This window comes from Takifugu rubripes, chromosome 5, assembly GCF_901000725.2.
Source record: "Takifugu rubripes chromosome 5, fTakRub1.2, whole genome shotgun sequence".
Lineage (NCBI taxonomy): Eukaryota > Metazoa > Chordata > Actinopteri > Tetraodontiformes > Tetraodontidae > Takifugu > Takifugu rubripes.
In genome coordinates, this window is record NC_042289.1 from 11,592,866 (window position 1) to 11,611,747 (window position 18,882).

Consider the following 18,882-nt stretch of genomic DNA (forward strand, 5'->3'; position numbering starts at 1 on the left):
GGTTCAGGCTCTTTTCTTTCTGCCTTTCGTCCTATGATGATGCAACGGGGGAAAAACCTGCATGACGAATGAGGCTAAATCTTTACATTTTGGCCTTTCCCTCCGTATCTTAATGTGAGACTGCAGCCAAACCTGCAGTTCATACAAATACTGTTAGAATCTCAGCAATAGTGGTGTGTTCAGCTAAATATGAAGCTCCATTGAAATTCTGGCGAATGTGTAATTCTTCGCAACCCTGGATTTGACATTTTCATTTGTGTAATAAAGGAAAGGTCCATCACACAAACCCTGAACTTTAGGCTTGTTTCTGCTTCCATTTTTATTAAAACCAGAAGGTTCCTGCTTTAGAAAATCCAACACGGGGAGAAATCAAATAACGAATAATAATTACAACAGCAACAACAATAATAGTAATAATAATAATGGGTATAATAATTAATAATAAGAATGCTAATAGTAATAGTAAAAATAATAGCCTGATAACTGACAAGCATTTAAATCATGAAGTGTGTGTGTGTTTGTGTGTGTGTGTGTGTGTGTGTGTGTCTGTGTGTCTGTGTGTGTGTGTGTCCTCTAGTTTCTTCATCTCGGCCTGTGTCTGACTATCACTCAGGTTGTAATAAAGCGTGAGAAATTGGATTAAAGTGTGGATTTTCTGCTTGGATGCTCTGGCGCATCTGTGTTTTATTTTGGTTCTGCCTCATCATTTTCCTCTTTTCTGCCCCTCCCAGCAGAGCGAAGTGGCTCTCGCTTGGCCATCACAAGGTCTCATAGCAATTTGCAGTTTAGGCCAGTGCAAGAGAAAAACAATATCGGGAAAATCTGTAATCAATCATCATCATCATCATCATGCTACTGAATATTTTTAAAGATTTTTCCATCCTCTCAGTGTGACCAGGATTGAGGATTCCTGCCCTTTGCCCTTTCTGCCCGTTGTCCTCCTCCCCTGTTTTGCCCCAGGCTCTTGCCCTCGGAGCGGGGGCAGATTGAGCTCTTGCGAAAAGGTCAGCGGTCGTGTCCGGTCGACCCACGAGGCTCAGCGGTGCGAGACGCATGAGGCGCGGCGTTCATAAGGCCAGGGGCCGAGGGGCACGTCTCTCAGAAATCATTCCATGTCTGCGTTTACTGCGACGGTGACGGGTCGAGCAGCGGAGAAGGCCGAGCCATTACGGGCCGGAGCCCTTATCTGGCTCCTTTCAAAGGCGCCCCGGCCCAGTTAGCAAAGACGCACCCGTCTGTTCAAGATCTGCTAAATGTCAACAAATCCCACCAATCCCCCCCCACGCGACCCCGCCTCGCTTCCCCGCCCATCTGGGCCAATTCTTGCTTTACAGTTGGAATCTTTTAGAAGCGTGACGATACAGGAAGAACCCGAAGAGCTTCTCTCTCCTTTAGATACATTAAACCGCTGATTTGTTGCACAAAGAGGCCTTTTCAGCCCCCCCCCCGTCACACCTCCACCTCATCAACCTTGAGAGGGGCCAAACTGGCAGCTGCACGCCAAGAAAAGAGAAGCGGAAAACGGGCAGATGGAGGCAGAAGAGAGCAGCTCCACTGTAAACACGATGCAGTTGATTGAGATGGAGGGGAAATAGTGGAGTCAGGAGGGTGGAATCTGGGGGGGGCAGAGAGGAGAGGGTGCGTTCGCTTCCGTCTGATGTTTGCTCTTCCTCACACTTCCCAAGTTCACACACGCTTTTTCATCCTCACTCAGCTCTGGACCAGCAGACGGGTGCTGGAACCAGCTCTGCCAGCAGCAAATGGGAGCTGCTGGGAAATGGATCTCGGAGGCACCTACTCAAGCTGAAGTAGTCAAGGTTTAGCGAACAGAACTGGGTGAACTGGTTGAGACTGGAGGGGGCAACGGCCAAGTACCAAATGCAGAAATCAGCGTCTCAAGAATGTAAATAACACGCAGGCGATTTTTATTATTAATAATACATTCACAGCAATCAAATGTCAACCTTTGATCCTTTGTTGTCTTTAGAATCAGGATAAAATAAATTTTTAAAAAGGTTCCTGATTCTTACGGCTGGACATCTGAGTTGTGATCTGGACTGGTTTAATGTGAATACAGAGCGAGTCGAGCTGAGCAAAGACAAATGTGACAAGTGCACCTCCTCCAGACAGCCACACACACACACACGTGCGCGCACACGCAGCTCACAGAGTCACCGAGTCATGGCGACTTTCATTGTTATTCATGTATTAATTTATTCGCTCGTGGCAGACGTGAGGCAGGCCTGTAATATGCAGATGCTGGTTTGTTTCTCGATGGGAATTTTCCAGTCCGCTGCCACTAATAATAAAGATAGGCAAGCAAGGTCGTGCACGTGTGCCTGCGTGCATGCGCGTGAGGTGTGCGTGTGAGTTAGCAGAGATGCTGGGTTATTAGGATGCCTGGAGTGATACACGGCTCAAAAACAATTCCTCTCATTCCCCTTTACACAAACAAACACACACAAGCACACGTGCACACGCGCAGCCAGTGACCAGGTGCGATGTAGCTGTGAATGTACTTGTCCTTGACACAGAGGTGACGGTGTAGACTTTTCTCTCTCCATTGTTGAGGCGTCGTCGGTGCAGCTGGGAGCTCTGTTGCTCCTCCGTCTTTAGATCGCTGCCAAACTTTGACATTCTGCAAACATCAGTGTGTCTCCCGTTCCATCCAACTACCTTTCCCTCCGTGTAAACATTACCTCCTGCACCCAGAAACAAAGTCTCTTTTGGAAAAAAGAAAGAAAAGACACGATAGCTGAAATCGCAGAATAAAGCACATTTTGGCTGCATATGCAACCCGTCAAAATAAAAGCATTTATAATAGCATCTGTAAAGAGTAACCTCCCAGCATGCATCATGCACACTGACATCTTCCTCCAGTGATGTGTAGAAACACTTGCATGGCTATCTGGAGCTTTAGCCCACAGGCATGCACCCAGGCCCGGGTCCAAGCTGTGTCAAATCAGCACAGTCGTCACCAGAGGCCAAATCTGTAGCGTATAATTAGCTCTTAATCAGCACCCTCATTCAGGCAAGCAGCAAAGATTAGCTCTGCTTGGGTCTTGCTTAAAATACGCATTCATAAATGCGTGTGAAAGCCTCTGACCCATCGCATCCAATCATACACACAATGCGGCTCCCTCCCTCCTGTCCTCTCTCATCTCGCTCATGCTGCAAAGCTCCTATTTGCTTTCCTCTCTCTCCCTCTCCCTCTCTCTCACACAAACATACAGTCTCTCTCTCATCCCCTGGATTTTTGAATTAGTTAACATTCTAAACTGATGTTGCTTCTAGGTTTATAAAGGAAAATGCCCTGTTCCCTTATTTGCTGATCATTTTTGTGTGGATGGGAACACACAGACGCCTGTTTGACCTTAATGACATAGAGCGCCATGTTGGATAATCAAATACAGAGAATTTAGAGCCAGTTTCTTCATTAAAAATGCTGCTGGGTTTCAAGAGCGTAACATTTTAGATGAGCTTGTATCATTCTAATCCCTCCCTCTCCCCCCTTCTCTCTCTCTCCCCCTTTTCTCTCTCTCTCTCTCTCTGGAGTGATCTGCAGCATTTATGCCAGTAATGAAGTGCAGTGAGATGAAAGCTGTTTTAATGGGATTTAGTTAAACTGGGACACAAACCAGAAAGTCAGGGAGCGCGGAGCTGAACACTTCCTCATCGTGGCAACCAGGGCCCTTGTTTTTCAATGTGTGCTGCACTAAATGTCACTATGCAGAACATAAAACACAAAAATATGGATTTGAATTAGTAAGGAGAAAAATATTATGTAAAGCGCTCCCATTATAGGGCTGATTATGACTGTCAGAAATGAGCGTTTTCTTTGAACCAGTTAAGGATTCTTGTAGCTGGCTGCTGTTGTCATGCCAGTTGTTAGCCAGCTGTTCCACTGGTCTTTTGTCTGTGTCTCAGTGCAGAAGGCAGCACTGATATAGGTGACAGGTTACTGTGGGACGCTTTAATGCACCGGCGCTTTTCCTTTGACATTTAAGTGGTGCTTAACATTAACTACATCTCAGATACGCTTCAATATCTCTAAATATCATTTTCATGTACGTATATATTCTCTAACATGGAAAACTGGATTTAAATACAGATAAAGGATTGAGTTGATCCAGTGTGTGTGACCGACACTGAGTTGAGCTCCAGCCGGCCAATGATCCAGCTGCTGTTTGGCTTGTGACCTCCTCAGTGTCACGCCGCCATATTGACACCCCCCCCCCCCCCCCCTGCTTATTGTTCTGTCAACAGCATCTGTTGGGCCTGATAACAGGATTAGGCCGGGCCCCAATAGTCTGGCTGGATGAACTAACAACAGCCATTTTATATATATGTGTGTGTGTGTGTGTGTGTGTGTGTGTGTGTTTTGACACCAGCTTTCATCCTCCAGCTCATTTTTACTTGCATCCATACTAACCTTCCCGATTTCTTATATCTCTTAAGGAATCTATGAGCTTGCTGCACTATCGATGTCAGACGTGTTCCGCTCTTCACCCACTGAAGTGAAGGTCACATCAAGGTCACATTCGTGTCTGACTCATATAAACTATTTCTTTCTTTCCGCTCACATCATTACACACAGGCCCTGATTTCACAGGCAACAGCCCAAATCCCAGGTCATATAGCAGCCGTGCTTTTGATTCTCTATTAAAGGATTTGATAATAATCTCTGTTGGTCGTTTGTCTTGTTGGCACCATTGATCAGAAGGAAAAGCCTTGCTAACAACACACAGATGATAATGGTGACCCCCCCCCCCCCCCCCCCAGGCCCCGCATGGTGCATCTGTTTGGATTCACATGAAATCCACAGACTTTTGGACAGGAAGGGGAATACTGGGTGGTCTGTTGGTGCAGGGACCTCGGGTTCAATCCCAGCTCCGTGGTTCTCTGTTGTGTGTGTGGATGGGAACTTCCTGTTTTTCCCTCTTGATTAGTTTTAGACCAGCTCGTTAGCTCAGTGGAAACTGCAGCGCCTCTCAGAAGAGTGACCAAGGAAGCGAAACTGAGCTGAGAAGTAACCAGCTGGACAGCACTTCCCATTCCCTCCATCCTGCTCTCCTTCCACCATGACCAGGGAAGAGACTTCCAGCTGCTCTGAAGATGAGGGTATTTTGCAGCTTCCCATTATGACACACATCAAGCCCGCTGCTTCTCCCTCCCCCCACCACCATTTCTCTCTGCACTGCTGTAAAAACACTGTGGGACATTTCACTGGAGCTCTCCCATTTCCTCCTCCTCCTCCTCCTCCTCCTCCTCCTCCTTTTCATTTTAAAGATGCCACGTGCAGCCGGGTGATTGTTGCCACTAACAGTGTGTCACCGTGACCCTCTTTGTCGCAGCACCCCATTCATTCCCATCCAGTCGCATTTATCACACATTCTTTGGAGGAGCCGCCGAATCATCTGCGCTTTCGTACAGAAGCGGAGCCGAGGGATCCGCTCGGATGGGCGCAGCCGTAATCTCTCCCCTCAGTCTCAGCAGCCATCACACGCGCGGACCGTCGCCTCGTCGCAGATGTGCTCAACACTGCGACTTCGCAAACAAGATTCTTTCAATCGTAGGTTCAATCTTGATGGTTGCCCGGAGAGACGCACTTCCTGTCGCGTCCGCCCAACATAAACTCGCTGCACGAACATTTCAAGCTTTTTATAGTTTGAAATGAATTTGGATGTGGTGGGAAAATGTGTTGTTGTTTGATTCCAAACCCCCTGCAGGGAAGATTGGCTTCAGTATTCATCCAGGTCCCTCAGAGGTGGATCATTATCTTTCCTTCCATCATGGGAGAAGGCTCCTTCTTCTTCCGTCCCTCTCCCTCCTCTCCCTTGTCTCATTCTCTTTCTCTCACCACCTCTCTCTCTCTCTCTCTCTCTCTCTCTCTCTCTCTCTCTCTCTCTTCTCTCTCTCTCTCTCTCTCTCTCTCTCTCTCTCTCTCTCTCTCTCTCTCTCTCTCTCTCTCTCTCTCTCTCTCTCTCTCTCTCTCTCTCTCGCTGTTTTTGTCTGTTGCTGTCACACATTTTCCCTCCCCCTCAACACCAGCCTCTTTATTCTGACACTTTCTAAATGGACAACCGTCGATCAATCGATTGCTTTAAATTCAGCTACATCTGCGTCTTCCACATCGGGTGTTCACAGAAACGCAGTCGGGCGAGACGCAGGCGAACGCCGGCCTCCAGTCCAGACCGCCGTCTCCTTCAACCGCCACTGGCTTCCAGGGTTGCGGCTCATTTTTCCCCTTCCTGTCACTCTCCCTGCCTTTGTGAGCCCATATTTCTCATCCACCAGTGCGTCCTTCCTCAGATATGTTTGATTTGTGTTTATCTCCTCGTGGGCCTTGCGCTGCTCCTGCTGCGCATCAATCACGTTGACCCATTTCAGGACATCCGGTAAAACTGCGGCAGCAAAACGCTGAAAATCAAATGCTGCCTTTGATTTATGTTGGCGTGTTAGCCTGCAATCATTGTTGTATTATATTTTTAACGGGGTGGTGATGAATCATAACATCTACCGAGGGAATACAGCCAGCAGCACGCTTGTGCCCCGCGGTTTGACTCATATTTTCAGAGCAAGATCACACACACTGGTTTGCAAACACACAGCTTCCGCTGTCTGGCGTGTTTGTGCTGGGGTGTTTTTCTGTGTGTATTAGTGTGGCAGAGATACAGATTGTGCTCAGTCCAGTAGACCCCTCCCAGTCAGAGCGGAGCTGTCTCAACGTGTCAGCGTTAGACTCGCGTGGCCCGCTGATCCACCCTGACAGTCCTCCACGGGAACTGATGGGAGGTGAAACAGCCCACAGCACCCATGTGACCCAGTGCACAGACAGGCACTGGGGTGCTGCAGACTGGGAGAGCCAAGGGAAAAACACGGAAGGAGTTGTCGGTAGCACATGGCAACGTGAACACGGGGCAGGCTGCAGCTGCTGTGACGACGGTTATTGAAGGAAATCTGCGCAAGTAGTGACTCATATATTTCCGATGATTGCCTTCCTACATTCATTTCTAAAAACATTCATTTTTTTCCGCTTTAGCAGGGGACAAAAGGGCCTAATTCGGTTATTCAGGCTCCTTCCTTCCCAACAACCGACTGACCAGGCAGAGCGAAGCCAAGGACTTTTTATCAGGCAAATAACAAACTGTACTTACCCCTGTTCAGACATAGTACCCAAAAATCCATAATGGAGCCTCATCAAAACGTTCTGCAGCTTTTCTGCAGACACACTTTAGGGTTAAACTCGGAGTACGAGGGTGCACAGCCGCAGCGTGCGCTGACTGTCTCCCATTATGGGCAGATTATCATCCACCACATTCACGCACTGAATAGTAAACAAATATGTCTGCTCAGAGTTATTAGACGTCTGCAGCCCGTTTAGATGATTGGTGTGAGCATCCGTCAGCAGGGTTGGTCTGCAGCATGTAGCTACATGAATGCTCACCCCATCATCGTCATTATCATCATCATCATCATCATCATCGTGAGTTTGTGGTTGTTCTTGACCGCAGCTGCACCAGGTCCACTTCCAGATGCTCTCATTCTTTCATCTCCTTTCTGTTGCCCTCTCATCTCCTGCTGGTCTTCATCCCAAACACTCTTCCTCGTTTAACACACAAACCTACTGATGGTTTAGATGTGTGAGATACATCCACTTTCTGCTTCCATTTTTCCATCTCACACACGCACGCACGTGCACACACACACACACACACACACACGCGCACGTTAAATCTGTCTCATTGGTCTGGCTGTGAAACTTCATATGACATTGATGCTAAATGTGGCGCCCTCAACCCTAATGTGATAATCTCTAATATTCTGATTCATTTGGTTAGAATCTGTCCAACCGGTGTGGTTAGTGTCTCGTGTCTGCTGTGCTTCCTGTTGTCTTTGCAAGCGTTTGCAGCTCCGGGCAGCCTGGTCAGCCGCTCTCTGCAGCGTTAGCTTAACAATGGAAGCCTGTTCAGAAAAACTCAGACATGCTCCACGTGGCGTGCCCACTTGCCGTTAATTGGTTTTATTTGTGGATTGTAAATGGTTGTGTTTATAAAGCCGAACATTTGCCTGACAAATGTCTGAGTGGACCAGTTGCCTTACAAGCTTATTTACCTGGAAGTCTGTAATCAATCCCTGCTATGAGCACAGCTGGATACCAGAGTAGAAAAGATCTAACATTTTCCTTCGAGGTGTGTGTGAGTGAGATGGAAAGATGGAAGCAACCATTGAAAATAACAAGCAAACAACAAAGATAAAAACATCTTTTTCTGGGGGCAAATTTTGTGAAATTTGCTTTAACTGCTCACACACTCTTTAGCAAGATTTCGTTCTCAACGGGCACATCCCTCAGTGTCAGTCAGTCAGCTCGCTGGCCTCGACATACAACTCTGCTCCCTCTTGAATTTATCTGTCGGAGAGGTAAAGTGCAATAAACAGAGAGAAGGAGGGTGAAGAGAAACCGTCACTGCAATAAATACGGTTGAAGAGATGGATATTAAAAATAAAGTAAAGATAGAGCCCACATGGTCTGGAGCAAGTCGACTCTTATTGCAGAGGGGTGAGAGGAAAAAAGTTGTTAGAAGGAAGACGGTGAAAGATGGATGAGTGTTTGCTGCCAGTCATCGGGGCCGTAGTCAGACCTCAGTGGCGAGGCAGAGTGAGCGCCAATTAAAGAGGCCGCTGGCTTAGAACGGCAGAGGGGGGGGGCGAGAGCGGGAGAGATGAACAGAGATCTTTATACATGTACAAACTTCCGATGCTTATCTCACAAGAATGTTTCAAAAGTTTGGTTTCAATCATTCTTTCAACTGAATTTCCTTTGAGATTAATGATCTACTTATTTAAACTGTGTGGGCTAAATTCATTATTACCTAGATGTTCTAAAATGGTTTTTCTTTTCCAAAGTCAGGCTAATAATATCTCTCCTCTGTTGATTCTTCAGCTCTGTTGCAACACCTAATCCAGCGACAACATGCACACGTGCACCCACGTGCACGCCCATCTTTCAGCTGAGAGTATTGTTTGAAAATCTCTTTGGATGATGGTTGCAGACTCAAACTGCTGCCAGGAGAAAAGAGAGCATGGACTAAAAAAAGACAGGAGAAAGCTTTGGAGGCAGCAGAGGTCGGGTGGCATCAAGAGAAGAAGGTCGAAAATGAGAGATGCTGCTGCACTTGCAGGAGAATTTGATCATTCTTCCAAAATGTTGAGGTTTAAAGAGAGACACGGGAATTTTTATTTGTTGTTGAGACCACCTTCTGCTGGGGTCCGTTCTGGTTTTACCCATTGTACCCCCCGTACTTGCCCTCTGCCCACCCCAATTTTTCTTGTTCAATGTAACACGTGGTGCCTTTCCCTTTATTTAACATGTATTTCATTCTTTTAACTTATTAAACGCCCGGTGGCAGGTTTTCTCTCTTCAGATTCCATCTGACCTTCTGTCCGTCTCCCCTCAAACTGAATCACTCAGTAATGTCAGCTGGAACATCTGGAAGTCGTTTAGGCTTCAGCTTGACAAACTTCTCATCATTTTTCATGTCGGTGCTGTTTTAGCAAATATCATTAAAACGATCTTCTGACGCGTGAAGCTCTAAACGCTGGAGCAAAGCCCCCCATCCTCCTTCCCCGTGCAGGCTGGAGCCGCATTAACCCTGACTCTGGTGTGCCAGCCAGCAGGCTGACGGCTGGCATGAGGCAGAAGGAGCATCCCGCTGCCCTCGTCGTCCTCCCCCTGCAGGACAGAAACTCAAACCTGGATCGGAGGGGAGGCAGACTCTCTAAAGCAGCCGTGTTTCACATCTAAAGGGGGCCGACGCCTCTAACGGGGCCTTCTGATCGATTAAAAGAAACGGGTGTGGGATTGAGAATGAAAGCAAACGTTTTAAATGCAGAGAGAGGCGGCAGCAGCATTATTCAGAATAGTCGAACACATGTGAAAGCCTCACGAATGACGTCCACGCAGCAGCAGAGGAAGAGTGCACTAAGGGATGAAGGACGATGGAGTGAAATGTTGGGTGAAACAAAGGAGAGTGAGCTGAAAAAGGCAGAGAGGGAGCGATGTAATGGTGTAATTAGGCTCCTGATAGCACCCCGGGAGATGTGCTTTGGCTTAACTCCAGGACAGCTTAGCGTTGCACCGAGGCTCTTAAACACACGGCTCACACGCAGCACAAAGACACACACTCCACACTCCATTTGAACAAACAGACATTTATTATGAGCAGGTTCTTTCTGCTCCAGAGCCAAAGCCGGATTCACCCAGTAACGCGTCCATGGGAACAGACAACAAGGAGGAGCAGCTAGCAGGAGAGAGGAGGCATCAGTCCCAGCAACGTGCACGCGTGGTGCACACAAACCACAGCCAGGAGAATCCTGACTCAGATACGAGTCTTCTTTGCTTTTAAGTGTTTTCCGCTGTGCTTCTGTCCCCCTGAGCTGCTCAGCTCTGCCCGCTTTCAACAATTACAATATTCTCTGCAATTCAAGGTGATGCTGACCTCTGAGTCTTCATCCCCCAGCATGTCCTGTGGAGAAACTTAGGAGCACTCTTGTTTTCATTTGGCCAATTGTGAGGATTTAGCAGCATCAACGGTCTTTTCAGAACACACCAGAGCACCTCAACTGAACTGAACCAAACTGGGCCTGATGCACCCCTCAGAAAGGTCACCTTTGGTCTTGTCAGTCCAGAGGACATCATCAGAATGACAGATTTTGTTCTGTTGGGTTTTTGGTTTGTTTTTCAAAGCTGAGGTGAGCTTTTTTGTTCTTTTTCGCTGCATGATTTTGACCTTGGTCCGGTTGTGTAGATATTCTTTCCTGGAGTCACAAAGCCTTAAAAATGGCTTTGTAACCCTCCCCGGATGGATGTTGTCGACTTTTTTTTAAAAATGCTTTTAGATCCTGGCACTATAGTTTGCTTTTGAAGATCTTTGTCAGACTGGTTCATCAATTAAAAGCTGCACTGTTTATTAACCTGATGATCCGAAACATTTTGCTGCGGTTGACGAGCCCGTTTGACTAGAAAGGTAATTACTAATGTCGGATGGGAGCTATGAAAATATCCAGAACGGAGCATTCCTCTGAAGCTTGGAGAGAGAGGGGGGGAGAGAAAGAGAACAAGTGGTTCCACCCAGCTCTCTCTTCGACCCAGCTGTTCTTGGTTCAGGCGGCAGGACGAGCGGCGGGAGCGTTTGTTGGGAGGATAACGCGCATCCATCGGATCGCAGATTTCTGGAGCTCTGGTCATTAAAACAGACAGCGGATATATCAGGATAAATAGGGCATCGCGGAAGAGCGCGCACGACACATTTTGGAACTATCCAAAAGCTGGAGAAGCTGGTCTCCGTCTGGCACCTGTGCGCCCTGCGTGTCCTCGCTGTCTGCGGGGAGAAGAGCACAATTCCACCGCTTTTACGCACGGAGCCACCGAGCTGGACAGACACGTACACGCTCCTGGACGCACGATGTTGATCGGTGAGTGTAAAGCACCTCTCATCAGGCGCTGTGTCTCATTAATGACGGCGAGGTCAACATCGCGGCCATGTGGATGTTTGCTGAGATCAAATGTTGGGGTTCGGAGTCTGTGCGAGGCTGCGCTTGTCTTCGATGATCTCTCACTAGAGGCGCGTTTTTAAGAGGAAAAAACTCGTTTTTAAGACGCGGTTAAAATATGAGATGAACCCGCAGTTGTTTAAAAGCTTTTATGGAAGTACGCGGAATTCTTCGGTCGTCTGATCTGAGGGACCTTTGCGCTGCACCTGCGCCCGTCTGGTCCAGCAGCACATTTAAAAGTGTTTCGATGAAGTTACGGAGCCCCAAATCCTCCAGTTCTTGCCGACTTGTCGACCTCTGCGGCCCCTCGTTTCTCCTCCAGCCGTCTGTCCTGTCCGTGCTGCTGACCAAGATGACGCTCCTTATTATTGTGTCTTTAGGCCCAAAGAGCCTAAAACCTTTTCTCCTGTCAGGAAATAGAACCAAGTGGCTGGACGCCGTGATGCAAACCCAGAAAAATCCTAATTATTTCGTTTGTGCTCCCTGACCCTGGAGTGTTTCTGGTGTTTGGAAAGCAGATTTTATTCGCCTTGTAAAACGAGGAGAGTGTGCGCGCAAAATAGGGTTCTTGATGGAAAAATTATCTGGTTTCGCAATCAAATATCCTTCGTTATAGGCCCGAATTCTTTTTTTTTAAAGAAACAAAAGAAGACAATTTATTTGTTCTTATTTCCACAATGTATCATTTCATTTTATTAATGTATCATTTGCATTTTTCTTCTACAGAAGCAGAAATGGGCTCATTTATCAGATGACCGATTTTATAAGTATTAATTGTTTATTGGCTTTGACATAGTAAATCTATTTTCATCGGCCTGCTCTTTGAATGCAGAATGTTTTACTCTCTTGGCCTTTAGCAGCGCTCTGATCTGACTCGTCTTTGTTGCTTTCACACTAAATGAAAATGAAAATCTCTGACTTCAAAGGGTGCAGACCTGCACAAGCTGCTCACCTCTGATTTTTTCCGTAGCCTAAATGTGACACAACCCACCTGAATACTTGTCTCTCCCTCTCTGATGCTGTTAGCAGACAGAACACTGACTGACACACATCAAGTTATAACCAGCAGCTTCCTTAATACGCTTAATAATAATATTAAAACACATTTTATACTAAACCAAAAATTGATGAAACAAAACAAATGTTCCACAAGAAGAATGTGTATAACAAAGTGTTTTTGTCATGAAGTGTAAGGAAGACACAGAGGAACCTTCAGCCACTTCCTCCCTCACTCAGAGCACCTTAAGTGACATTCAGGGGCTGAGGTGGAGGACTTCGTGCTTCCAAGACCCCCCACTGGGTCCCCAGGCAGGGAACAGTTTGTAGGTCTGTGGGAGGTCTGATTATAGGGCTGTTCTCTGACATTAAATGCCATCCTTCCTCTCCTACAATGCCTTTATCTGCTGGATCTGAGATGGGGGGTGGTTGCATAGGAAACAGGCTTAATCTTCACTAAACAGGGCCCCGGCTTGATCAGGGTTAATTACAAGGAGGCAGGGTTAAAGTCTGGGACCACTGAGTGGGGGCTGCCTGACAGGAGATTGATGGGTAATTAGGAGAATGGTGTTATTCTGCAGTGTTACAAAAATAACGAGGAATAATGCTCATCTCAAAATGTGCAGCTTAATCCACTGCAGAGATGATGGTTCTCGGTCCTCCCCAGCTCGATCGTTTTAAGGCCGGAGGGGCTTCTAAGCAGCAGGGGGCTGTAGAATGTCAGTTTTAAGTGGTCCTGCAGGTGGAGGGGGTGCAATGAAGGGGTTAACGGAGGGTTTTGGTCCATTTCCCACCAACTCAACATCTGCCTCTCCACTGAAACATCGGTGCCTCGGTCGGGCAGGTCTGGCTGTCCTGTGTGTGTGTGTATGTGTGTGTGTGTGTGTGTGCGTGCGTGCGTGTGTGCGTGTGTGTGTGTGTGTGTGCGCGCGTGTGTGTGTGCGCGCGCGTGTGTGTGTGTGTGTGTGTGTGTGTGTGTGTGTGTTAGAGAGAGAGAGAGAGATTGTGTGTGCAGGTAGAGACTGAGCGTCATTGGCTCATTATGATAGATGGATTTTCTGGGCCTCCAGTCTCTTTGTTCAGCCCTCGTTGCACCAAAAAATGGCACCTTTCCAGCCCCCCCACCCCCCAACCACCCCCAACCCAAACACACAGCAGCAGAGACATCTACCCTCCTGCTGTATTAGCTCACAAATAACCAAATAACTGATCTGTAGTGGGCGAATCTGCACATGAGTTTAAACTAAAGGATTAAAAGCTAACTGCTATCTTCATTTGATACCTCGTCCCTCTGGTGTTATCAGCCTCTTTTATGGAGGCGTCAGCATGTGTCTGTGGCTGCTTTTCACTCTGATGTGCCAGTCAGCCAGTTGTTTCCACGTGAGAGCAACAACTGGATGTGTCATCGATCCAAAGATTTCCATTGCTCTACTTTCGCAGCTGAGGTTACTGTTCCTGATTTAATATTTATCTTTGATGCGGAGCACAGCGCAGTGCCTCTCAGGAGTCTGTTGTGATGATAACTTGATTTTTCAACATTCCTCACAGCCACTTAACAAAAACTATTCTATTATTGCTGCATACATTGATTTTTGAGGTTGGCGTGGGCAGAAAAGTCTACTAGTGGTTTTAAATGATCTTATTTCTGTCACACACCCCTTATTTTAGCTTGATGCACAGACATGCCTTAAAACACTGACTGAACATCAGCTGAAGTGTCAGAAAGAGAATTTTGGCTTTTGTGCTCCATTGATTTCACACTCAGCTGTGACTTGCGCATCGATGTTCCTTATTTTGGGCGTTTCGGTGTTGTTGCACTATGAAAATGTGGAGGAAGAACGTCTTCCTCGCTCGCTTCCTGAGGTTGCTGATACATTTAGGATTATGTGGGACGCATGCAGCAGTAAAGCCCCCCCATAAATCAAAGTGAAATGCACATTTGCATGTAAATGCATTTGTCAGGTTGTGCATTTATTAAGGGGCGCTGCTTCTGTGGGTGGGCTGTGGTCAACCGGTCTGTTCATGCTGCCCTGTGCTCACATTTCAGATAGGTTCAAGTTTGCTCAGCAAGGAATGTGCTGTTGCACGTGCTGTGGGCATGCCAAAGGTTGGCCAAAGGTTTGCCTTTGACTGACAGTTATTTCTCTGAAGTGATAGCATGCCTTTGATTGGGCTGCCTGCTGGAGTTATAGCCTGTGGCTGCTGAGAGCTGTTGGCATATGTGAGGCGCAGCGGGAGCTCTGACAACCTGAGAAATGGTCCCTGGCTGCACTGAAATCCCTCCACTTAGCCTCTCTCCCTCTCGCTGGGTGCTAAGAACAAATATGAACAGGTAACAGGAAGCCGCAGCGCATCGCCTCCCAGTAAGCTGCCTGCTCGCGCCAGTTTGCGTGCACTTCTGTGCTCGTAAAAGGACCCATTTCAGCGCGGCTTCAGGGAGTGAAAGAAGGGTTTAAGGAGACGAGAGGAGAGGAAGATCAGATTGAGAGCAGTGAAACAAATGTGAAACTCGAGGGAGTGAATCCAACAGGGGAAGCTTCCTCTTATTCTCTGCTGTTCTCCAGTTCTCTGTCCGTCTCAAGTGGATCGAATCAGATTGCCCATAAGTGGCCCGACTCTGTCGCTGAGAAAACAACAAAAGACAAAAGCTTGTCCTTTCTTGATGGTCAGCTTTTGCTCACCTAAAAGGGTGCCCTGTCCGCCCAGGTGCGATCCTGCCCGCTACAGTGCGTTTAATGGAGAGCAAAGCTAAGTCAAATGGAAGACATTTGATCCACCTGGATCAAACAAGGAAAAAACAAGAAACAAAAGATCTGGGAATGTGCTGTTGGCACCTTTAACCGCTGCACATTTATACGGTCAAAATATGCGTGCGTGCGTGCCCACACACGTGCACTGGCTCGTCTCTGTGACGGAAGTGCTGAGCGGCAGACTGGGAATGATCAGCTCTAATGATTCCATGAGAGTCTACGTGATTAATGTTGGCACAGCAGTGTGCTTGTGAACAAACCTCCCTCTCTCTCTCTTCTCTTCTCTTCCCTCCCCTCCCTCCCACACCTCCATCCCTCCCTCAGCTCTGTGTGCCGGTGTCAGTGGTGCTGGCTGCCGTTTGCCACATCAGTGTGTGACAATGGTTTTCTTTGAAGTGTGTTATTCCAGTGTGGCTCACAGCCCAGCGCACTGGAGAAAGATGCTTCAAACTGGGCCAGCCGTGAGCGAGCGCGAGGAGGGGAGGCAAACACAAAAGCCTTCTCCTAAATATTCTTTACATAAGCGCTCCTATGGCTACAGGAACAAAAGAGTGCACTTTTACAGGCTGTGTAGGAGCCTGCGTCGTCCTCCATCCACACCTTTATCGGCCATCTGTCCAGCCGTCCTTGCCTCCTATATGCTTTCCTCTCCTCTGTTCCCTCTGTCGGCCAAGTTCAATCTGGAAGCTTAGCTGAGCTCCGACTCTCTCTCATCTTATCTGCAAAAGCTGCCTCTTTCATTTGAGTAAATGCCTTCGTTCCGAGCTCCTCTATGCGGAAGATGATAAGGGATGTCTTTTATCCACAGAAGATTGGCTTTTTCACCAATCCCACCCCACCCCACACACACACAACCAAGTGGGCTCATGAATTCACACATCAGCATGACATTATGCAAAATTACTTGTGAGGAGATTATATGTTTCTGGATGAATATTTTGTGCGAAAAGAGTTGGGATGTGCGAAAAGGTCAGCCTTTAAATTCTTGTGACAATGTCTGACCTAGTTATGTAATTAAGGACACGATACAGTGACTCCATAAACATTTAGGACGTTTAACTGAATCTATAACATATGTGATTTATTAGAATGGTAAAATCTGCACAGATGCACCTGTTCTCTGCATCTGTGCTCTCTCTGTCTGTCTGTCTGTCTGTCTGTCTGTCTGCAGGTAATGATTAGGCTGCAAAATATGCAAATGAGTTGTTTTTCTAACTCTAACTCTCAGAACTGCAGACCAAATTAAAATGGATGCCAAGTGCACGTCCGCGGCGCGTCGTCGCTCAGGTTTCTCCTCTTACTGTTTATCATTCAGACGTGACATTTGTGTGATTGCACATCATCACAGCAGACCGCTGCAGCCTTGCAGGCGGCTGACGCGGCGTGATTAAGCGAGACGGGCTAATCATCGCCGCCCCTCGCTCCCGCGCCTGCGAAGGCGCGCCTGTCGTCGAGATTCCGCCGCCGTCACTGTCTGAATGTGAAATATTCCAGGCCTCATCTTTCCCGTCTCATTTTTGCCTGCATCCTGCTGCTGCCGTGCCTCTGCTGCCCACATTAGTTTGGTGCATTTCAGCTGCTGCTCTCCTCTGAAGCGTTGCGCGGGCTGCTCTCTCCAGGGATGGATGAATCAAATTTGCTAAACTGTTGGAGAACGCAGGAGGAAAATCCTCGGCGCTGCTCCCTGCGGAGCCCCAACCTCATTGACTGAGGGTTTGTTAGCTTGAGGCCAACAATGGTGTCGGGGCTGATCTCAGCGAGAGTCGATGGGAACGATGCATTAGCAGCTCTGCATCTATTAAAGCTGTTTGCTGTGTTGGCGCCAGACGCAACTTTGACAGGATTTATCAAACGCTTACGGAGGAGGGGGTGCTTGAATTAATCTGCTTACTAATGAGGTGCGATTGCAAATTGCTCACTTCCCCAGCTACACTTCCACCTGTTAAAGCCATTTGCTCATTACTGCAATCAAATGCCATATTTGTTCTCAATCACAATCAAACCTCTTTTCTTTCCCCATCAGGCTCCTTTTGTGCTTTTATGTGCTGTGCGAGCTTGTGGAATTGTGGAACAGCATTTTTTGTTTTTTTGTACTAGAACTGAAGGCATTCGATTAGCTTTTAGCAGTAAATCCTACGTATAAGCAGGTTTTGTGCAAATGCAGATGCGTTTTATTCTCTTATTAGTATTTTTTAGTCTTTTTTCCCCCTAAATCTCTTACATTACATTACTCAAACATTCAATCAACCTGTCGGCTCTTGCTCTTTGTCTCAGCAAATGGACAAAATAGATTTGATTAGCGATGGTTGTTTGATGTTCAGGAAGTCTTGATTAGGCCTTTTCTCTGGAGGGTTGTTGTAAAGAGGACCTTCTCCTGCAGTTGTTAAAGCCAGATTACCAGTAAATCCTCTTTTGTCTGAGCTGTAGACATGCTGAAGTGGGTTAACGGTGGCCCGTACAGCCGGGCAGGGTTGTCAGAGTGTAACCTGAGCAAAGGTCAGCCAAGCGCTAGATCCTCGGGACTTACCGCGTGTCATCAACTGAAGAGACGACACCCCTGATGTAACCATTAAAGACGTCTCCATCCTTCTCTTACAATTCCTAGCTCATATTCTTTACTCGTTACTGGTTATCAAATGAACTTTAATGTAACCTCACCTTAAATTCAGAGATTTTTCAATAAATTAGGAACAATTTGCATTGATTTCTCAGTAAATATGACTTTATTACAGTCATCTCAGAGCATTGATAAACAGGCACTTCTGAATGCTGAATATATAAATGTAATAAAAGTCGTGCGCTTATTAAAACATGATGTTCACAGTTGTGATGAACGATCGTGATCACATCACATCCTGACAGGTCGTCATAACTCATTTATCTGCACCATAAAAGAAATGTTTAGGATGCAGAATTTACAGTTTGCTCCCAATAATAAATCAGAAGCCAGCGGAGACGCGGGACTTTGTTCCAGTCTGGTTAAAAAAAAAAACTGTCTAATGAAATGCTAATTTTTCTGACTGGAAACTTAGTTACAGCACACATAAATGCTGCAAATAGAATATTAACTGCACATTTCCTTCTTTTGGGCCTTCTGTGCTGCTTATCATGGTGACCAACACGTTTCTTATTGCTAAATAAATCAACATGACCTCCGTTCATGCCGAGATTACTTGAGCAGAGGCCAAAAATAGTGCCAGTCTCCTGTAAAAGGATGGGTCTGCGTGGTGGAAACACAAATCCTGTAGTTTTGAATTGACAAGGAGCCACAGGCAGGAAGAGACAACGCCTCCTAACTTAAAATTTCACATGACATGATTTTAAAGTCCCATCCATGCCACATTTCAGCCCCGTTGGCTTCCTTGTATTGTCGTTGGCTTCCCTCCCACAATAAATATCAGTGCTGTGATGCTGGAGGACACTTTAACAACTTTAAATCAGGATTAATCTGTCTCTGAGATTGGCCAAGGTCTCATGTGAGACGGAGAGGTGGAGTGGGTGCTTATAAAGATGGGCCATTTGTAGCTGCTGTCTCAGACGTGGTTCTGAAACCAGGGGGGACGGCTCACTTCATCATTCAGCC

General features: G+C 47.0%; 1 protein-coding gene across 4 annotated transcripts in view; it reads left to right on the forward strand.

Annotated features, from left to right (window-relative positions):
* Positions 1 to 18,882, forward strand: part of znf385c (zinc finger protein 385C) — a 61,858-nt gene that overhangs the window by 18,206 nt on the left and 24,770 nt on the right. The window lies entirely within an intron of this gene.